The sequence below is a fragment of the Pelodiscus sinensis genome, chromosome 22 (assembly GCF_052426305.1).
Source record: "Pelodiscus sinensis isolate ZL-2025 chromosome 22, ASM5242630v1, whole genome shotgun sequence".
NCBI classification, from domain to species: Eukaryota; Metazoa; Chordata; order Testudines; family Trionychidae; genus Pelodiscus; species Pelodiscus sinensis.
Window position 1 is genome coordinate 14912169 of NC_143073.1, and position 19620 is coordinate 14931788.

At 46.2% G+C, this 19620-nt stretch overlaps 1 protein-coding gene across 1 annotated transcript in view; it reads right to left on the reverse strand.

Moving 5' to 3' along the window:
- CYB5D1 (cytochrome b5 domain containing 1) overlaps window positions 1-19620 on the reverse strand; it is a 35087-nt gene that overhangs the window by 10578 nt on the left and 4889 nt on the right. The gene's annotated exons all lie outside the window — the stretch shown is intronic.

Below are 19620 nucleotides of genomic sequence, written 5' to 3' on the forward strand. Positions count from 1 at the left end.
GAATTCTTAAGCTAATATTGTGATTTTCACAGATTGGATGCAAGGTATGTGAATCACAGAATCATAAAAGATTAAGGTTGGAAGAGACCTAATTTACCCCTATGCTCAAAGCAGAACCAACCCTATCTAAATCATACCAGACAGGAATTTGTCAAGCTGGGCCTTAAAAACCTCTAAGGATGGAGATTCCATCTTCCTGGCTAACCTATGTGAAATAGTTTTTCCGAATATCCAACCTAGGATATTTTTCTGAAAAAACCTCATGTCCACACTGCAATCATGTTCTTTCGAAACAAAATTGAAAGACCAGAGGGATTTTTCTGAAATTGATAAAGCTCTTTCTATGAGAAAGAATGCCTTTTCCAAAAGAGCTCTTTCAGAAAAAGGTGAGTGTAGACGGGGAAGAGGGAGTTCTTTCAATAGGAGAGGAAAGAAGAAAAATCACAAGTGCCCTAGTGGCAACTCAGCCCATAGTAATCACAGCTTACATGTGAGATAGTGTCCATTCAATGTGGATGCTATTGGACGAAAAAGCAGATCACTTTTTCAATGTGCTTTGGCAGTGTAGATGCTCTCTTTTGGAAGAAATTTTTTTGGACGATCTCTTCTGGAAAAGCTTCTTCCAAAAGAAGCCTGCAGTCTAGACATAGCCCTAGACCTCCTCTCTCACTGCAATGTGAGACCATTGGTCCTTGTTCTGTCATTTGCCACCAGTGGACACAGCCTGGCTCCATCCTCTTTGGAACCTCCACTTGAATGCTTAGGTAAGAGACACTGTGACTTTGTGAGCTGGAGGTATAATTCCCAGATCAGGTAGACACACCTGTGCTATCTCTAATCAAACTAGAGGGCTAAAAATAGGCAAGTAGCCAAGATGGTGCAAATCGCTTTCAGCCCTAATATGTTCTTAGGGTTGCAGACGGAATCATATTCAGAATGGTTAGCCACTGCTGCAAAAGAGTGAAAGCATCAACCTCTAACTCTAGAGTAGACATACCTTAAGAGTGAGTACTGCCTGGCTGACTTCCCATACGAATCAGAGAGGATAGTCTGTGTGTGAATACAGACATGTTTTGTAATATTTTTTGATTTCCCCACTTAATGGGTGCGAAGCATTTAATTTCTTCTTGGGACAGAGAGGTGGGGATGCTTACAGGTAGGCTGCTCCAAATTAAGTCTCAGGAACTGAAGATGAACTCCAGGTGGCTTTGGAAAAAAGAAAGCAAGGTGTTCTGCCAACAAGGACTCTGTGCAACTCTTGGCTTTCCCACACTAAGCAAAGGCTCTTTTGCAACAGCTGCCCTGGGTTGCCAGCAATGTTCCCTCTAATTTTTCTCCAGCCATGTGCAGAATACATTTTGTGATGTGCACCAAGTCATGTGTGGATGTGCACCTCCACTACAAATACGTTTTTAGCTGTGGATGCTTTGCTAAACAGCTGGACAGCATTTGAATGCTGACTGTCTGTTCCATTACTCCCCAAAGGGGTGAAATCTCTACTACAGAGAATAGGACTCACATGGATGTGCTGGGAGCCATGAAAAGAAATGAGTGTAAGAGCGCATCATCTCAGAGTAACAGCATTGTAAATGGGATGCTTCCAAATAAGTTGGATTAAGGTCAGAGGCACATTACCCTGCAAATCTGTGTCAATACAGCCCTGATCGCTTTCTGTTCCACAGTTGTGACACCTACTAGCCCTCATCTGAAACCCAAAAAGCATCACAGAGGATGCTTTCTGCTCCTTTCAAAACTCATCTGGCCTCGATACACCAGTATCTGACATGCTTTAAAGAGGGACACTTCACGGGGACTGTGTTAAAACTTCCCCATTGGTGTCCAGATCCATGCTAGTGTGAGTGAGATCCACCCTCTCCATTGGTTTGTATCCTACATCTGTGGAGAACTGGGAAATATATATTTTTTAATAAACGCTCCATGCCTCCCAGTGTATGGGTAGAGTATTGCGCTGCCTGACTGAATAGCATTAGCTGAAAAGGAGCTGTGAACAGAAACCAGGGGAGGATGAGTAAAATTTTGGCCTAGATAAAAAGGATCCCTTCAAATGTGGATAGTCATGAAGTGCTCAGCCCCAGCCTTGTTGAAAGTAAATTTAACCTTGTTAAATGGTAAATTTCAGTTTGGAGAGGGGTAACTAGTGGTGTACCCCAAGGGTCAGTCCTGGGACTAATCCTTTTCAACTTATTCATAAATGATCTGGAGAAAGGGGTAAGCAGTGAGGTAGTAAAGTTTGCAGATGATACAAACCTATTTAGGATAGTCAAGACAGAAGCAGACTGTGAGGGACTCCAAGAAGATCTCACCAAACTGAGTGATTGGGCAACAAAATGGCAAATGAGATTTAATGTGGATAAGTGTAAAGTAATGCACATCGGGAAAAATAACCCCAACTATACGTACAGTATGATGGGGGCTAATTTGGCTACGACAAATCAGGAAAGAGATCTTGGAGTTATCGTGGACAGTTCTCTGAAAACTTCCACACAGTGTGCAGCGGCGGTCAAAAAGGCAAATAGGATGCTAGGAATTATTAGGAAAGGGATAGAAAATAAGACCCAGAATATCTTACTGCCCCTGTATAAAACTATGGTACGCCCACATCTTGAATACTGTGTACAGATATGGTCTCCTCACCTCAAAAAAGATATTTTGGCCTTGGAAAGGGTTCAGAAAAGGGCAACTAAAATGATTAGGGGTTTGGAACGGGTCCCATATGAGGAGAGGTTAAAGAGACTGGGACTTTTCAGTTTAGAACAGAGGAGACTGAGGGGGGATATGATAGAGGTATAAAATCATGAGTGGGGTGGAGCGGGCCAATAAAGAAAAGTTATTTATTAGTTCCCTAAATAGAAGAACTAGAGGACACCAAATGAAATTAATGGGGAGCAGGTTTAAAACTAATAAAATAAAGTTCTTCTTCACACAGCGTGTAGTCAACCTGTGGAACTCCTTGCCAGAGGAGGCTGTGAAGGCTAGGACTACAATAGAATTTAAAGAGAAGCTAGATAATTTCATGGAGGTTAGGTCCATAAAAGGCTATTAGCCAGGGGATAAAACGGTGTCCTTGGCCTCTGTTTGTCAGAGGCTGGAGAGGGATGGCAGGAGACAAATCAAAAGAGGCTTGCAGTCTAGACGTAGCCTTAGTGTGGAGCTGCTGCCTCAGGCTAGCCCAGGGCTGCGATTAAAGGGACCTGACCCCCACCCCGGACAGACAGTTCTCAGGGTTCCCCGCTTGCTTGTCTACCTCGATGAGAGACAGCAAAGCAGTCCTGACTTGGAGTGCCCTGAGTGCCCTCACTCGGCACATCACAGCACTTGGCCATCAGCCCGGCTGCACTTGCCGCAGGCTGCCATCCGGGGGGAGGGGTCAATCGGGGGGCTGTCAGGATCCAGGAGGACCTGCAGGAGAGCTTCCACCCCGAGGAGCCCGCAGAGCCACCCCAGTCCTCCCCATCGGGGGCTCGTGCCCCATTCCTCCCTCACCTCCTTTCACTTCCCTCTCCCTAGCCCCCTTCCTGATGTAAAAAATAAAGGACACGTGTTCAAAACAGAAATTCTCTTATTTAACAAAACGGGGGGGGGGGGGAGAGATTAACCTCTGGGGAGACTGGGAAAAGGAGAGGGGAGAGGGGAGTCTTCAGTACTGTGTACAGATGTGGTCTCCTCACCTCAAAAAAGATATTTTGGCCTTGGAAAGGGTTCAGAAAAGGGCAACTACAATGATCAGGGGGTTTTGGAACAGGTCCCATATGAGGAGAGGCTAAAGAGACTGGGACTTTTCAGCTTTCAAAAGAGGAGACTGAGGGGGGATATGATAGAGGTCTTTAAAATCATGAGTGGTGTGGAGAGGGTGAATAAAGAAAAGTTCTTCATTAGTTCCCATAATATAAGGACTAGAGGACACCAAATGAAATTAATGGGCAGCAGGTTTAAAACTAATAAACGAAAGTTCTTCTTCACACAGCACATAGTCAACCTGTGGAACTCCTTGCCACAGGAGGCTGTGAAGGCTAGAACTATAACAGAGTTTAAAGAGAAGTTAGATAAATTCATGCAGGTTGGGTCCATGGAGTGCTATTAGCCAGGGGGTAGGAATGGTGTCCCTGGCCTCTGTTTGTGGAAGGCTGGAGATGGATGGCACGAGACAATCGCTTGGTCACTGTGGGTATGTCTACACTACACCGCTAGTTCGAACTAACTTAGTTCAAATTAGTTAATTCGAACTAAGCTAATTTGAACTAACGCATCCAGACTAAAAAACTAGCTCGAATTAGCGTTTTGCTAATTCGAACTAGCATGTCTACATTGAGTGGACCCTGAACTGGGGTTAAGGATGGCCGGAAGCAGTGCCGGCAGGGCATCAGATGAGGACTTAGAGCATGGAGCTGCTGTCTCAGGCTAGCCGAGGGCTGTGATTAAAGGGACCCGACCCCCACCCCGGACAGACAGTTCTCAGGGGTGCCCCGCTTGCAAAGCAGTCCTGGCTTGGATTGCCCGGAGTGCCCACACTGGGCACATCACAGCACTCGGCCATCAGACCGGCTGCACTTGCCGCAGGCTGCCATCTGGGGAGAGGGGACAATTGGGGGGCTGCAGGAGAACTTCCACCCCCAGAAGCCTGCAGAGCCAGCCCAGTCCTCCCCATCAGGGGCTCGTACCCCATTCCTCCTTCACCTCCTTCCACTTACCCCTCCCTAGCCCCCCTTCCTGATGTACTAAATAAAGGACAATTGTGTTCAAAAATAGAATCTCTCTTTATTGAACAAAACTGGGGGAGACTGGGAAAAGGAGGTGGGAGAGGGGAAGAGAGAGGGTGGGAGAGGGGAGGGCAACTATAATGATGAGGGGTTTGGAACAGGTCCCATATGAAGAGAGGCTAAACAGACTGGGACTTTTCAGCTTAGAAAAGAGGAGACGGAGGGGGGATATGATAGAGGTCTATAAAAGCATGACTGGGGTGGAGAGGGTGCATACAGAAAAGTTCTTCATTAGTTCCCATAATAGAAGGACTAGAGGACACCAAACGAAAGGAATGGGTAGCAGGCTTCAAACTAGTAACAGAAAGTTCTTCTTCACAAAGCAAAGAGTCAACCTGTGGAACTCTTTGCTGCAGGAGGCTGTGAAGGCTAGAACTAGAACAGAGTTTAAAGAGAAGTGAGATAAAGTGATGGAGGTTAGGTCCATGGAGTGGTATTAGCCAGGGGGTAGGAGTGGTGTCCCTGCCCAAAGTTTGTGGCAGGCTGGAGAGGAATGGCACGAGACAAATGGCTTGGTCACTGTCTTCGGTCCATCCCCTCCAGGGTCCCTAGGGTTGGCCACTGTCGGCAGACAGGCTACGGGGCTAGATGGACCTTTGGTCTGACCCAGTATGTCCTTTGTAAGCTCAGGGCTCAGGGTCGGGGGTCTCAGTGGACCACCTTGATTTTTATGCACACCTGCTCCTGGGTGGCCAGGCTGGCAGCTCTCGTGCCCTAGACGGCCACTTTCCTGTGCCTAGTGCAGAGGTCGTGGACGAGGTCCACGATGTCCGCACTAGACCAGGCAGGTGCCCGCCTCTTGCAGTCCCGGGCAAGCTCCCGGGAGCCACCAGCCTGGTCCCGAGAAGAGGGGGAGGGCTGGGGGGCATCGGGTGGCTGGCTCGAGCCGTGCCAGGTGCAGGGTCTGCTAGCTGGGTGCTGGCAGGCTTGCACCTGGCACAGGCACCGTAGCCAGACCGTGTCCTTTTAAGGGCTCCAGGGCCGGGAGAGGGGCAGAAAAGTTTCCCTGGTTTGGCCAAGAGTGGCCACCAGGGCAACCTGGGAAGGGCTAGCCTCCAACTAGTTCGAATTAAGTGGCTACACAGCCCTTAATTCGAACTAGGCTTTACTCCTCATAGAATGAGGTTTACCTAGTTCGAATTAAGCGCTCCGCTAGTTCGATTTAAATTCCAACTAGCGGTTTGTATGTGTAGCCCCTATGAAAGTTAATTTGAACTAATGGCTGTTGGTTCAAATTAACTTTGTAGTGTAGACATACCCTGGGAGACATTTCACAAAGGTTTGGTTCTGACAGGATAGAAAGCTAACATCCTTCTAACATCCAGGCTACGTCTAGACTGGCATGATTTTCCGCAAATGCTTTTAACGGAAAAGTTTTTCTGTTAAAAGCATTTGTGGAAAAGAGCATCTAGATTGGCATGGACGCTTTTGCACAAAAGCACTTTTTGCGGAAAAGCGTCCGTGCCAATCTAGATGTGGTTTTGCGCAAGAAAGCCCTGATCGCCATTTTCACCACTGGGGCTTTTTTGTGCAAAACGGTTCTCAGCTGTCTACACTGGCCCTCTTGCGCAAAAGCATTTGCGCAAGAGGGCTTTTTCCTGAATGGAAGAGCCATTGTATTTGTGGAAGAACACTGCCAATCTTACATTAGATCGTCAGTGTTCTTGCGCAAATTCAAAGCAGCCAGTGTAGACAGCTGGCAAGTTTTTCCACAAAAGCAGCCGCTTTTGCGGAAAAACTTGCCAATCTAGACGCAGCCCCAAAGTACAGCTTCTTGCTTCCTTGGCTGTAGGGTTTGGGGGGAAGGGGAGGAGCAGAAGATGTTTGGGCATGTTAACATCAAAGTCTGAAGATAGTCTAGGTAGAATCTTGTCATGTGCCTTTTCCTTCAAAAACAAGGTAAGGAGCTGGTCTGCCATTAACTCCCCTAGTTTTCCAATCCTCTGAGCAGGAGTGACAGCCACCAAGAAAGAAGTTTTTATGAAATAGACAAAGCAACAGACACTGAGCTGGTTGATCAAACAGCTTTTTCATAAGGCCATTAATGACAAGGGTCGAGTTTCATATTGGAGTAAATTCTTTAATCTGGGGGGAAAGATTCATTGGTCCTCCATGGAATCTTTGTTACAGGATGAGCAAAAATAGAAAAACCCTTCTGTCGATTAACAAAAGGATGCTTAACAGAAAGCATAGGGAAACCTCTTCTTTTCCATCCCAACAGGTAGTCCATGGTGGTGGAAAGAGCAAAGTCATGTCAATGCCTAAACCAGGGGTGAGGAACCAATTGTTGGGTCAGGGGCTGCAGGCCCACAGAAAAATCTGTCAGGGGCTGCACACAAATGAGAAGAAAAAAACCAAAACACCCTCCCCCCCAAATCCTCACTGACGTGGTACCCAAATGAGGAGCAGATTCCCCTTGAACATTAGAGCTTAGGAGGGCTCAGGCTAGTAGATTTTGTGTGCTCCGGCCCCACAGGGAAGCGGTGACTAGAGCACCAGCACAGGCTCCCCAATGCTGAGAGGGACCCATGAGCCTCAGAGACTGGATCCAGACAAGCCAGGGGCCACATCCGGCCCCCAGGCCTTAGGTTCCCCATCCCGGCCTAAACCAATGGTGAAATCTTTTCCATTTCAGAAGGAAAGTATTTCTCACGCGTCCTTTTTCTGTTTACTAATAACTGTTGTACCTCTCTTGAACAGCAAGTCTTCGCCCCTGAGAATTATCCAGAAGCTATGCCTGGAATTAGAGAACTTCCAAACTGGGATGAAGTGTTGTCCTGAGACAACAAGCAGCAACTGATTGGAAACATTAGTGTTGGATGTCAAGCAAGATACATTAGGTAAGTGTACCATAGTTGTTTTAGCCAAGTCAATGCCATCAAAATGACCTTGCTCTGCCTGATCTAGTTGAAAACTTTCAAGAGCAGTGGTTGTGGTGGGTAAGTGTAAAGAAACCCCATTGCCTATGAAATAAAAAAGGCATTTCCTATTGCATGAGGACTGAGCAAAATTTTTTGCACTAGATGAAGAAACATGCTCTTGAGGACTCATGAATCCAACTCTCAGTCTTAACTCTGGGAGAAGTGTTTGTCAACCATAGAACTCTGCATACCCCAGAGCTAATAAGGTGAGATGACTATCTGGTTTCTGGTTGACTATGCACTAATACCAGAGTTTTATCACTTCAGTATAGTGTAAATGTAAGCACACTCTGCTCTGATGGTTGACATAGAATACGCAGGCTGTGTTTTCTGTCATGATCTTGACAGAAACAGTTCTGATCAGTGGAAGGAAGTGAGTGCAAGCATTCCTGACTGCTCTCAACTTCAGAGAGTGCATATGCAAGAAGATGCTTTTGGGAAAGCCATTTGCACCCTGGATTCCAGATATGCTCCTCATTCCAAGAAGGATGTGTCTGATGCAATGGCAGCAGGAGGGGAAAACAACCCTGTATAGACCATGGAAGGGTTCTTCCACCTGTGGAGTGAATCCAGAACCCAATAGGGCAGTGGTCTCCAACCTTTTTACACCCAAGATCACTTTTTAAGTCTCAGAACAGGCGAAGATCTACCACCCCGCCCCTTCCTTGAAGCCCCGCCCTCTCCATTCTCCTGTCCATCACTTGCTATCTCCAGCCCTTATACACTCTGTTAAACAGTTTTTTTTTTAAATTATGCAATATATAAAATTAAAATCACATGTTTATAGTTATGAAATAAATGGTCTGTTTTTAATTCATGCTATTTAAATGTCAAATGAAGCATTTACAATTATACATTTTGTTCCCTGCTATTTTGTAAATCTAAAATCAAGTATTGATAAGTATATATTTTTTCTTCCAATAACAAAGTCTCAGTGTGACACCTGTGACTGAACAGTATCTGCCAGTGTCTTGAAGTCTGGGTTGTAGTCTGAGATTGCTAGTTGTATACAGTCCATCAGATGGGCATCTGTGATCCTGCGCTCAGCCTGGAAAGCTTGCTCCAGCACAGCTGGAGCTAGATGCAGCCTCCCTGGGCTCAGCACAGGGCAGCCGGGCTGGAGGGAAGAGAAGTGGCTGCCCGGCCAGCTGGCCATGGGCTCAGCCAGGGTGCACCAAGCTCCACATGGGCAGGCACAGAGGAGAAGCCGCCGATCAGCTGGAGCACGGGGCAGCCTCTTTCAGCTGAAAGCCACAGTCAGCTTGCTGGGGTGTTTCAGCCCTCCCAACCTCCCAGCTCCCACCATTCCTCGCAGCTATTCACCTGTGTTGTTGCTTGGTAAGTAGCTGCTCCTCAAATAAGGAAATCTAATGTAAATGTACTGTGCATGCGCGCAGTTCAGAGAGGGCTCAAGAGCTACTTTTAGAGCCCCTGAGATCTACCGGTAGATTGCGATCTACTGGTTGGTGACCACGGCAAGAGAGAATAGATACTTGCTTGTCCAAAATGTGCTTGCTCACTATATAAACTGTCCTGAGCCACAGCTGGGAGCACCAGGTCTGCTGGTATGTTGGGTTACAAAGATACGAGCTGCCATATAATTTAAAAAACTGGAGACAGTTTCTTGCTAAGGTTGGAGAACTAATCCAATTCCTTGCAATAAGATTTTTCAGGGTCGTGAACAGTGTTCCCTCTAATTTTTCTGCATATGCAGAATGAATTTTGTTATGTGCACCAAATATGGAAGTGATGCGTGACACATCCCCTCCATATTGGAGCACATAACAAAATTAGTGAGTTGGGGGTGGGCCCGTGTATGGGAGGGGGCTCAGGGCTGAGGCAAAAGGTTGGAGGTGGATGAGGGTTCTTTCTGGGGGTGTGGACTTTGGTATGGGGCAAGGAGAGCACTCTCCCCAGCAGCACCTGGGCTGGAGGAAAGACACTTCTCCCTGCAACAACTACTCCGGGCCTCGGGCTGCAGTCTAGACACCTCTCCCCCAGATCAGCTAGGTTCGGGTCAGGAGAGAGCTGTACCCGACTGCATCAACTGCATCAATCTTATAGGGAATTTAGGTCATGAACCCATCCATGGGTAGGTAAGCTTTGGCTCCCTCACCATCTGGAGAGGCTCCTAAAAAAATCTGTCCACTGAACCGGAATCAAAAACAACTTTCCAGGATTCACCCGGAGGCCAAAAACTGTGGAACAGAGACCTTGTCATTCAAACTCCCAAGACACTTGTTGAGACTGACCCTTGAATAGCCAACTGTTGAGATAAGGGAAGATAATTATTCCTAGTTGAAGGAGGTAGGCAGCTATGACTGCCCTGACGTTTAAGAATACTCTTGGGGGAGAGTCGACCTGAAAAGAGAGCATATGATGCTGAGGAAGTGATTGTTATAAGAATAGCCATTCTGGATCAGACCAAAGGTCCATCTAGCCCCCCTTCTGACAGGGGCCAATGCCAGGTGCCCCAGATGGAATGAACAGAACAGGGATCAAGTGAGCCATCCCGTCACCCATTCCCAGCTTCTGACAAACAGAAGCTAGGCACATCATTCCTACCCATCCTCGATAATAGTCATTGATGGACCCATCCTCCATGTATTTATATAGCTCTTCTTTGAATCCTGTTAAAGTCCTGGTCATTACAACATCCTCTGGCAAGGAGTTCCACAGACTGACTGTGCATTGTGTGGAGTAATACTTCCTTTTGTTTGTTTTAAGCCTGTGACCAATTAATTTCATTTGGTGACCTTTAGTTCTTAGAATCATAGGCCTGGAATGGACCTTGAGAGATCACTGAGTCCAGTCCCATGCCCTCACAGCAGGACCAAGCACTGCCTGGATCATCCCTGATGTTTATCCAAATGGCTCTTATATTCCGGCGTACAAGACGACTTTTGATGTTAAAAAACATCCCCCAAAAATCGGGGGTCGTCTTGTACGCCGGGTATACATCCCAGGTGCGCCTGGGATGCCCCGCCGCCGGCTTCCCCCAAGGCTTTGCAAAGCCGCGGGGGGGCATCCCAGGCGCGCCTGGGCTGCCCCCCCGCCCGAGCCCCTCCGCGGCTTTGCAAAGCCTCAGGAGAAGCCGGCGGCGGGGCAGCCCAGGAGTGCCTGGGCTGCCCTGCCGCCGGAGCCCCTCCGCGGCTTTGCAAAGCCTCGGGGGAAGCCGGCGGCGGGGCATCCCAGGCGTGCCTGGGCTACCCCCCCGCCGGCTTCCCCCGAGGCTTTGCAAAGCTGCTGCGGCTTTGCTCCCGGTGCCTCTGGTCTGCTGGGGACCGTCTGCAGCAGACCAGGGACACCGGGAGCAAAGGAGGCGGAGGGGCACTGGGGTATAAGATGAAACCCTATCTTTTAACTAAAAAATTAGGGGGTCGTCTTATACTCCCAGTCGCCTTATACGCCGCAAAATACGTTATCTCCAGTGATGGAGATTTCACAACCTCCCTTGGCAATTTATTCCAGTGTTTAACCACCCTGACAGTTAGGAAGTTTTCCTAATGTCCAGCCTAAATCTCCCTTGCTGCAATTAAGCCCATTGCTTTTTGTCCTATCATCAGAGGCCAAAGAGAACAATTTTTCTTCCTCCTCCTTGTAACACCCTTTTAGATACTTGAAAAATGCTATCATGTCCCCTCTCAGACTTCTCTTTTCTAAACTAAACAAGCCCAATTATTTCAGTCTACCCTCATAGCTCATGTTTTCTAGACCTTTAATCATTTTTGTTGCTCTTCTCTGGACCTTCTCCAATTTCTCCACCTCTTTCTTGAAATGTGGTGCCCAGAACTGGACACAATTCTCCAATTGAGCCTAATCAGTGCAAAGTAGAGCAGAAAAATGACTTCTCATGTCTTGCTCACAACACTATTAATGCATCCCAGAATCATGTTTGCTTTTTTTTTTATAAGTGTCACACTGTTGACTCATGTTTAACTTGTGGTCCACTATGACCCCTCAATCCCTTTCAGCAGTTCTCTTTCCTAGACAATCACTTTCCATTCTATATGTGTGAAACTGATTGTTCCTTCTTAAGTGGAGTACTTTGTATTTGTCCTTATTAAACTTCATCCTGTTTACCTCAGACCATTTTTCTAGTTTGTCCAGATAATTTTGAATTCTGACCCTAGTCTCCAAAGCACTTGCAACCCCTCCCAACTTGGTATTATCTGCAAACTTAAAAATCGTACTCTCTATGCCGTCATCTAAGTCACTGATGAAGATATTGAACAGAACTGGACCCAAAACAGACCCCTGTGAAACTCCACGGCTGCATCTAGACTGGCATGATTTTGCGCAAATTCTTTTAACTGAAAAGTTTTTCCATTACAAGTATTTGCGCAAGAGAGCGTCTATTCTGGCATATGCCTTTGTGCAAAAGATCCGTGCCAGTGTAGACGCTCTCTTGCGCAAGAAAGCTCCAATGGCCATTTTAGCCATCGGGCTTTCTTGCACAAGAAATTAACTTGGCTGTCTACACTGGCCCTCTTGCGCAAGAATATTTGTGCAAGAGGGCTTATCCCTGAGTGGAAGCGTCAGAGTATGTGCGCAAGAACCACTGATTTTGTACGTTACAAAGTCAGTATTCTTGCGCAAATACTCGCAGCCAGTGTAGACAGGCGTCAAGATTTTGCGCAAAAGCAATTGCTTTTGCGCAAAATCATGCCAGTCTAGACGCAGCCCACTTATGCCCTTCCAGCATAATTTTGAACCATTAATAACTACTCTCTGAGATCGGTTATCCAGCTAGGTATGCACCCTCTTTATAGTAGCCCCATCTAGGTTGTATTTCTCTAGTTTATTGATAAGGTCATGCGAAACAGTGCCAAATGACTTACTAAAGTCTAGGTATATCACATCCACCACTTCTCCCTTATCCCTTACTTTCCTTGAGTATTCTAGGAAATATCATTTCATCAGGTCCTGGTGACTTGAAGACATCTAACTTTTCTAAGTAATTTTTAATTTATTCTTTTTTTATATTAACTTCTAAACCTACCCTCTTTCCACTAGCATTCACTATGTTAGGCATCCTGTCACCATCAAACTTCTTGGTGAAAACTGAAACAAGTCATTAAGCACCTCTGCCATTTCCAAGTTTCCTGAGAGGCTACGTCTACATTACAAGTTTTTTCCAGGCCGAAAATATGCTAATGAGGGATTCATTAGCATATTTTCTGCTGTTTCTTTTTGTGCAATGGATTTTTGTGTCCCGGAGAGGCATAAGGATCTTGCACAAAAAGGGGTTTTTGCGGAAAATGGAAGTGGCTACACTGCTTCTTTTTGAGCAAAAAGAAACAGCAGAAAATATGCTAACGATGTCATGACTTATGCTAATGAGTCCCTCAATCATATTTTCTGCAGGGGGGAGAGGAAGGGGAGGAACTTGTAGTGCAGATGTAGCCTTGTTGTTTCTCTCTCTTCTGTGAGGGAGAGCCAGAGCCTAATCCCAGAGCCTAACCTGGTATTGGTCTTCCTCTTGCTTCTAGTATATTTGTAGAACACCTTCTTGTTAACCTTTATGTCTCTACCTAGATTTAACTTGTTTTGTGCCTTTGCCTTTCTAATCTTGCCCCTGCATACCTGTGTTCTTTGCTTATTTCATCCTTTGTAATTTGACCTAGTTTCCACTTTTTATACAACTCCTTTTTTATTTTTAGATCATGTAAGATCTCCCGGTTGATCCAAGGTGGTCTTTTGCCATACTTTCTATCTTTCCTATGCAGTGGAATAATTTGCTTTTGGGCCCTAAATAATGTCCCTTTAAAAAACTGCCAACTCTCTTCAATTGTTTTTCCTCTTACTCTTGCTTCCCATGAGTTATGTAAGGAGTAAATAATGTTTCCTTATTTACTTTCTCCACACTAGTTATTATTTTATAGATCTCCATCATATCTCCCCTTAGTCTCTTTTCCAAGGTGAAAAGTCCCAGTCTTATTAATCTCTGCTCAAATGGCAGCTGTTCCAAACCCCTAATCATTTTTGTTGCCCTTTTCTGAACTTTTTCCAGTGCCAAAATATCTCTTTTGAGATGAAGCAACCACATCTACACATGATATTTAAGATGTGAGCATACCATGGATTTATACAGAGGCAATAAGATCGTCTCTGTCTTATTCTCTATCCCTGTTTAATGATTCCTAACATTCTGTTTGCTTTTTTGACTGCTGCTGTACATTGAGTGGATGTTTTCAGAGAACTATCCACAATGACTCTAATCTCTCTCTCGAGTGGTAATAGCTAATTTAGTCCCCATCATTTTGTACGTATAGAAGAGAGATGACTCTCTGCCTCGGCAACTAATCCTGAGAAGGGGACAGGGAAGAGAGGTGGGGAGAGGGAAGAAAAGGAGGTGAAGTGGATTGAATAACCAGATGTTATGACCTTCAAAACACTGTTATATACTGTTCTCTCCCATGTGGATAGAAATTGGGAAAAATGGGGTTGGGGGAGGAGGGGAGGATACTGTAGGTGCAGATTCTTGTGAAATGGATGGTCCAAACTCTTAACCAAGCCATCAAAACTAATGTTTGAATGGCTGAGATAAATTAGCTGTTCCAGACAATGGTTTCTTTTTTGAACACCTATGCCTCTGGGTAGGTGGTTCTGGGGATCTACAGAATCTAAAAAAATGCACCGGGTGAGATCTGAGCTGTTTGAGACCTGCTACATTTCTTTTATTTGCAGCTGTGTAAATCCAGAGGAATCTAAGGGTACGTCTAGACTACATGGCTCCGTCGATGGAGCCAAGTAAAGTAGTTTACTCGGCATAGTCAAAGAAGCGGGGATTTAAATAATCCCCGCTTCATTAAAATAAAAATGGCCGCCGCGCCGTGCCATCGATCAGCTGATCCGGCACAGCACAGCAGTCTAGATGCAGCACAGTCAACAAGGGAAGCCTTTGTCGACCGCCGATAAACCTCGTTTCATGTTATTTAAATCCCCACTTCTTTGACTATGCTGAGTAAACTACTTTACATGGCTCCATCGACGGAGCCACGTAGTCGAGCCATACCCTAAATGTGGCCTTTGAACTTTTAAAGAGTGAAGCAACTCGCCAGCAGACTCAGCAAACAACTTGAAACCATCAACAGTAGTCTGCACCAATGTTCCCTCTAATTTTTCCATCCCTGTGCAAAATAAATTTTGTTGTGTGCACCAAGGCATATGCACATGTGCATCACCAGTAAAAAAAATATGCTGCCAGCTGTGGGAGGTTGTGGACACTGTGCTAATAGGCTTGGTAGCATTTGCATCTCTCCTGGGCAGCCACCCAAGTACTCAACTTACAGGGAACACTGCTCTGCCCCTCCCTCAGGAAGCCAGATAACTGAAGCCAAAATATTTGTTACATCACAATCACTAGGCTGATGTACTGGCTTCACTTAAGGAGGTCTGAACTGATGTTTTCACTGAGTTGCCCTTCACTTATGATGTCCTTAAATTGCTCACAAGGTGCTTCTCTGGCAAATGCTCAGTAAACGTGTTGAATGTCATTCAGATAGCTGTATTTTAAACAGGAGCGCTTGGTGGTTAGCTATTCAGAATAGCAGTTTTGCAGATTAGTAACTCCAATGATGGAGAAGGTCAAATCACTTTTGGTAAAATTGCCTCAGAGGGGTAGCCATGTTACTATATATCAGTTAAAGTTATAGACTATCATGAGCTTTCGTGAGCAAAACCCACTTCCTCAGATGAGCAGTGAGTTTTGCCCACGAAAGCTCATGATACTATATATATTATTTTTTTGTTAGTTTCTAAGGGTATGTCTAGACTGCATCCCTCTGTCAGCAGAGGGCTGCAGATTAGGCAGGTCGACATTGCAAATGAGGCAGGGATTTAAATATCCCATGCCTAATTTGCATAAATATGGACACTGTGTTTTGCCGACTCAGCACTTTATCAGCAAAAAGCGGCAGTCTAGAGGGGGATCTGTTCAGAAAGAAAGCCTTTTTCGACAGATCCTATAAACATCCTTGCAGGAGGCATAAGGGATCTGTCAAAAAAGGCTTTTTTTCTCAACAGATCCCCCTCTAGACTGGTATCAGAGGGGTAGCCGTGTTAGTCTGAATCTGCAAAAGCGGTGAGGAGTCCTGTGGCACCATATAGACTAACTGAAGTGTAGGAGCATAAGCTTTCGTGGGCAAAGACCCACTTCGTCAGATGCATCTGACGAAGTGGGTCTTTGCCCACGAAAGCTTATACTCCTACACTTCAGTTAGTCTATAAGGTGCCACAGGACTCCTCGTCCTCTAGACTGGGACTTTTTGCAGACAAAGTGCTGAGTTGGCAAAACGTGGTGGCCATTTTTATGTAAATTAGGCGCAGGATATTTAAATCCCTGCCTCATTTGCAATGTCGACCTGCCTAATCTGCATCCCTCTGCCGACAGAGGGATGCAGTCTAGACATACCCTATGGTGCTCCAGGACTACTGACTTGTCTGAAATCATTTTGCCAATGCGGAAAGTGGAAGAGTCATTATAGCCTCATCTGACAACAAAGTATTTATGTAAGGTGCCAAGTTATTTTCAACCTTGGCCACCTGATCCTCAGTGGTGTGATGAAGCAGGAGATTCCCTTAGCATTTTGCATGAGTGTAGTGAGTGCCTCAATTTCCCTGTGCGCTGCATTTGTAATGTGGCAACGGGAGAGGAGGTTTGTTGTTGCAGAGAATCACATATAATCTTGGCTGACAGCCAAGACCTCAGACAACACCCTGGAGATGGATACCTCACTGACTGGTGACCAGGAGGCTCAGCCCAGCTTGAAAGGCAGCTGGTTCTGGCCAGTGGGAGGGCAGTGGGCCAAGGAGAGAGTATCCCAGTGACCTGACCAACCAGCTCCAAACAGTAAGGCTACGTCTACACTGGCAGCTTCTTCCGGAAGAACAGCACGAGCGTTCTTCCAGAAGTAAATTTACAGTACAGCGTTATAAAACAGGGCTTCTTCCAGAAGAGTAATTCCTCTCCCCACGAGGAATAAGCCCTCTTGTGCAAGAGCTCTTCCAGAAGAGGCCAGTGTAGACAGGCAACATGAATTTCTTGCGCAAGAAGCTCCTATGGTTAAAATGGCCATCAGAGCTTTCTTGCAGAAGAGAGCGTCTACACTGCCATGGATGCTCTTGCACAAAAGCACATGGCAGTTTTTGCACAAGAACTCTTCCGCAAAAGAGTTCTTGCGCAAGAAGCTGCCAGTGTAGACGTAGCCTAAGAGAACAAAGGATAGAAGACAGAGGGCCCCAGAGACCTGTTTACTTGGGACAGAAAAGAAAGGAGAAAGGAGGAGCTAGTGGGGAAGATGATATAGGATGCTCAGCTAGAAGGAGGGAGTTTCTGGACCAGGGTGAGAGAGCAGCCAGAGACCATCTGGATGAGAGAAAGACTTAGATGTACTGTGCTGAGAGTTGCTAGGCTTGAGGGCCTGAGAAATGCCTGTGCTGAGTTCAGATATTCAATGAAACCTCTCATTTTACACTGGATAAAAGTCATTGTAGGGTTACTCCCAGGGGCTGCACAGAGCCAAAGTGAATGGGGCCTATGAGTCCATGACAAAAGGTCTCCTCTAATAGGGTGGAAGTGAAAGCTGAGAAGAAGGCGGTGCCTACTCTTCTTACAAGAATAACTCCAGTCAAATACAACTGTTAATGAAATAGGGCCCAGGGTCTCAATAAGGCCACTGGAGATTCCCAAGGGACATAAAAAGAGGCATACATCATTGATCACTAATAAAAGAATTGCATCTTGCAGAATAACCAGGAGAACCCTCTTGGAAAACCTGCTGCTTGGAAGAGTCACTGTCAACATATTTCAGGAGAGGTGATCATTGTTTGCCTTGGATGGTCAAAGTCATATATAAGGAGTTTTGGAGGAAAAATGTGAAGTCAATGATCTAGGAGCTCTTGATACAAACAGAAGTCTGGTAAGTAACAAGGATTTATTCAACACAAGAAGGTCCTTGGAGTATCTATACTGTTGCATTACCAATGGCAGGGGGGACCCACAGAATTGCACTCCAGAAAGTGCCAGGCCTCGGGCAGAAGGGGTAAGGGTTAGGGACTAGCCTCCCCCTGCCAGCCCTTCAGTGCTGCCTAGAGCACAGCATGTGGGGTTCCAGTGGCAATGTAAAGGGCTGAGGACTCTGGCTGCTGCAGCAGCAACCAAGAGTTCTGAGCCCTTTTGAATTGTTGGGTACTGGGACAGTTGTCCCTTTTGCCCCTCCCCCCCCCAGCAGGTAGTTAAATAAGACTGGGTGGAGGCCAACTTGAGTACCAAGACAGGTATCAATCTTTAGAGCATCTGTATTTACGGGCCCCCAATCCTCTTAGGTAGTAAACCTCTTAGAGGAAGCCTTAGATAGCCTCATGATCCATGGAACTGTTTTAGAATTCCATCTTGGACCTCTGGTCTGTGAAACATTTTTCTCAGTTGACGACTGAGACTTCTAAGAGGGAGATCTAGTACTCCTACTTACCTTGGCTATGTCTTGTCAGACACTTAGAACATGAAGCTCTCTTTACAGCAGGCACTGATGCAGGTCTACCTTGCCAGAGGCTTTCAGTGACTGAGTCCCAGACATGGCAGAAACTGTGTCCCTTGAAGCTCTTGGTAACTGGGATCCTGAAGACAGAGTACTAAGAGTGCTTGGAGACTGGTGTACAGTGCAGGCTCTGCCATCTATAATTTAATTTGATCTCCCTGTTTTCATCTGATCTGCTTCTGAAGGAGCCTAAAGCCTGCGGATCTTAGCAGAGGGAACAGTGAAAAAGTCCAGAGGAAAAAAAAAACTAACAAAAGCAAAATAACTCCCCAAATAATGACTACATTGAATAAGCAAACTATTGTAAGTAAAGTGGGCAGGCTCGATGCTCCATCTCTGGCCAAAGACAGAACTGAAGTGGGTCCACCAACATAGCCCTTTATGTCCTCGGTACAGGTGCCAGTCAAAAAACCACTGACATCAGAAATCCAAGGCACATGTGCACCAGAAGTAACCTGGAGTGAAGTAGCCATAGGGACACTATTCAAAGAAGAAAGGAAGGCATCAGGGCACTGTCATGTTTATCCATGGGCTGCCTGGAAATTGTGAGCTTGTAGGTCTCATTATTTTAAATCCACTTCTATGATCAGCATGTACCTTCAGGCAAAACAAACCACACTTTGCTTTGGGGATCCTGTTTCTGTGTCACGGCATGTAGTTGACACATACAGGCCAAAAGAACATGACTGGAGACCAGCAGGCTGTAACCTGGAGATCCAGACTGAGAACAGCTGGATCACAGGACCCCATCCCAAAGCTAAAGGGAGAATGAAGACCCCAGTGTTTGGCAGAGAAAATGGGACACAGGGCCCTTGCAGGGCAAGGAGAGAATGGAGACCCTGGTGTGAAAGGAATACATGGGAGGCATGCAAAGTCTGTGGCATGTAAGGAACAGAGGAGCAATTGGACAGGGTCCTTGAAATAGAGGGAGAAGTGTACCAAAGCTTGTGAGGGGGATGAAGGGAAGTCTAAAGGATGCACACGGAGCTCAGCTGTCAGAAGCTATGAAGCCTGCCCCTTGCCTTCTGCAATGATGTTCTTGGCCCGGCTCTGCTTGGTCCCCGGGACAGGGATCAGCTGCAAGTGCTGGAGGGTAGCTGCACCCTCCAAAGTTTCACTGGTAGGGTCGCTGGCGGCATTTGGTCCATTATAAAAGAGGGGTTTGTGGGCAGCATTCAGATTCCAGCTCCAGCTGAAAACTGTGACAGCTCAAGGGAAGGGGAGCTTCAGGGAGCAGCTGAGTTAGTCTGTTACAGAAAAAACAACAAATGGTCTGGTAGCACTTTATAGACTAACGAAACATGTAGATGGTATCATGAGCTTTCATGGGCATAGCCCACTTCTTCAGATGATCGGAGTTATAGTCTATAAAGTGCTACC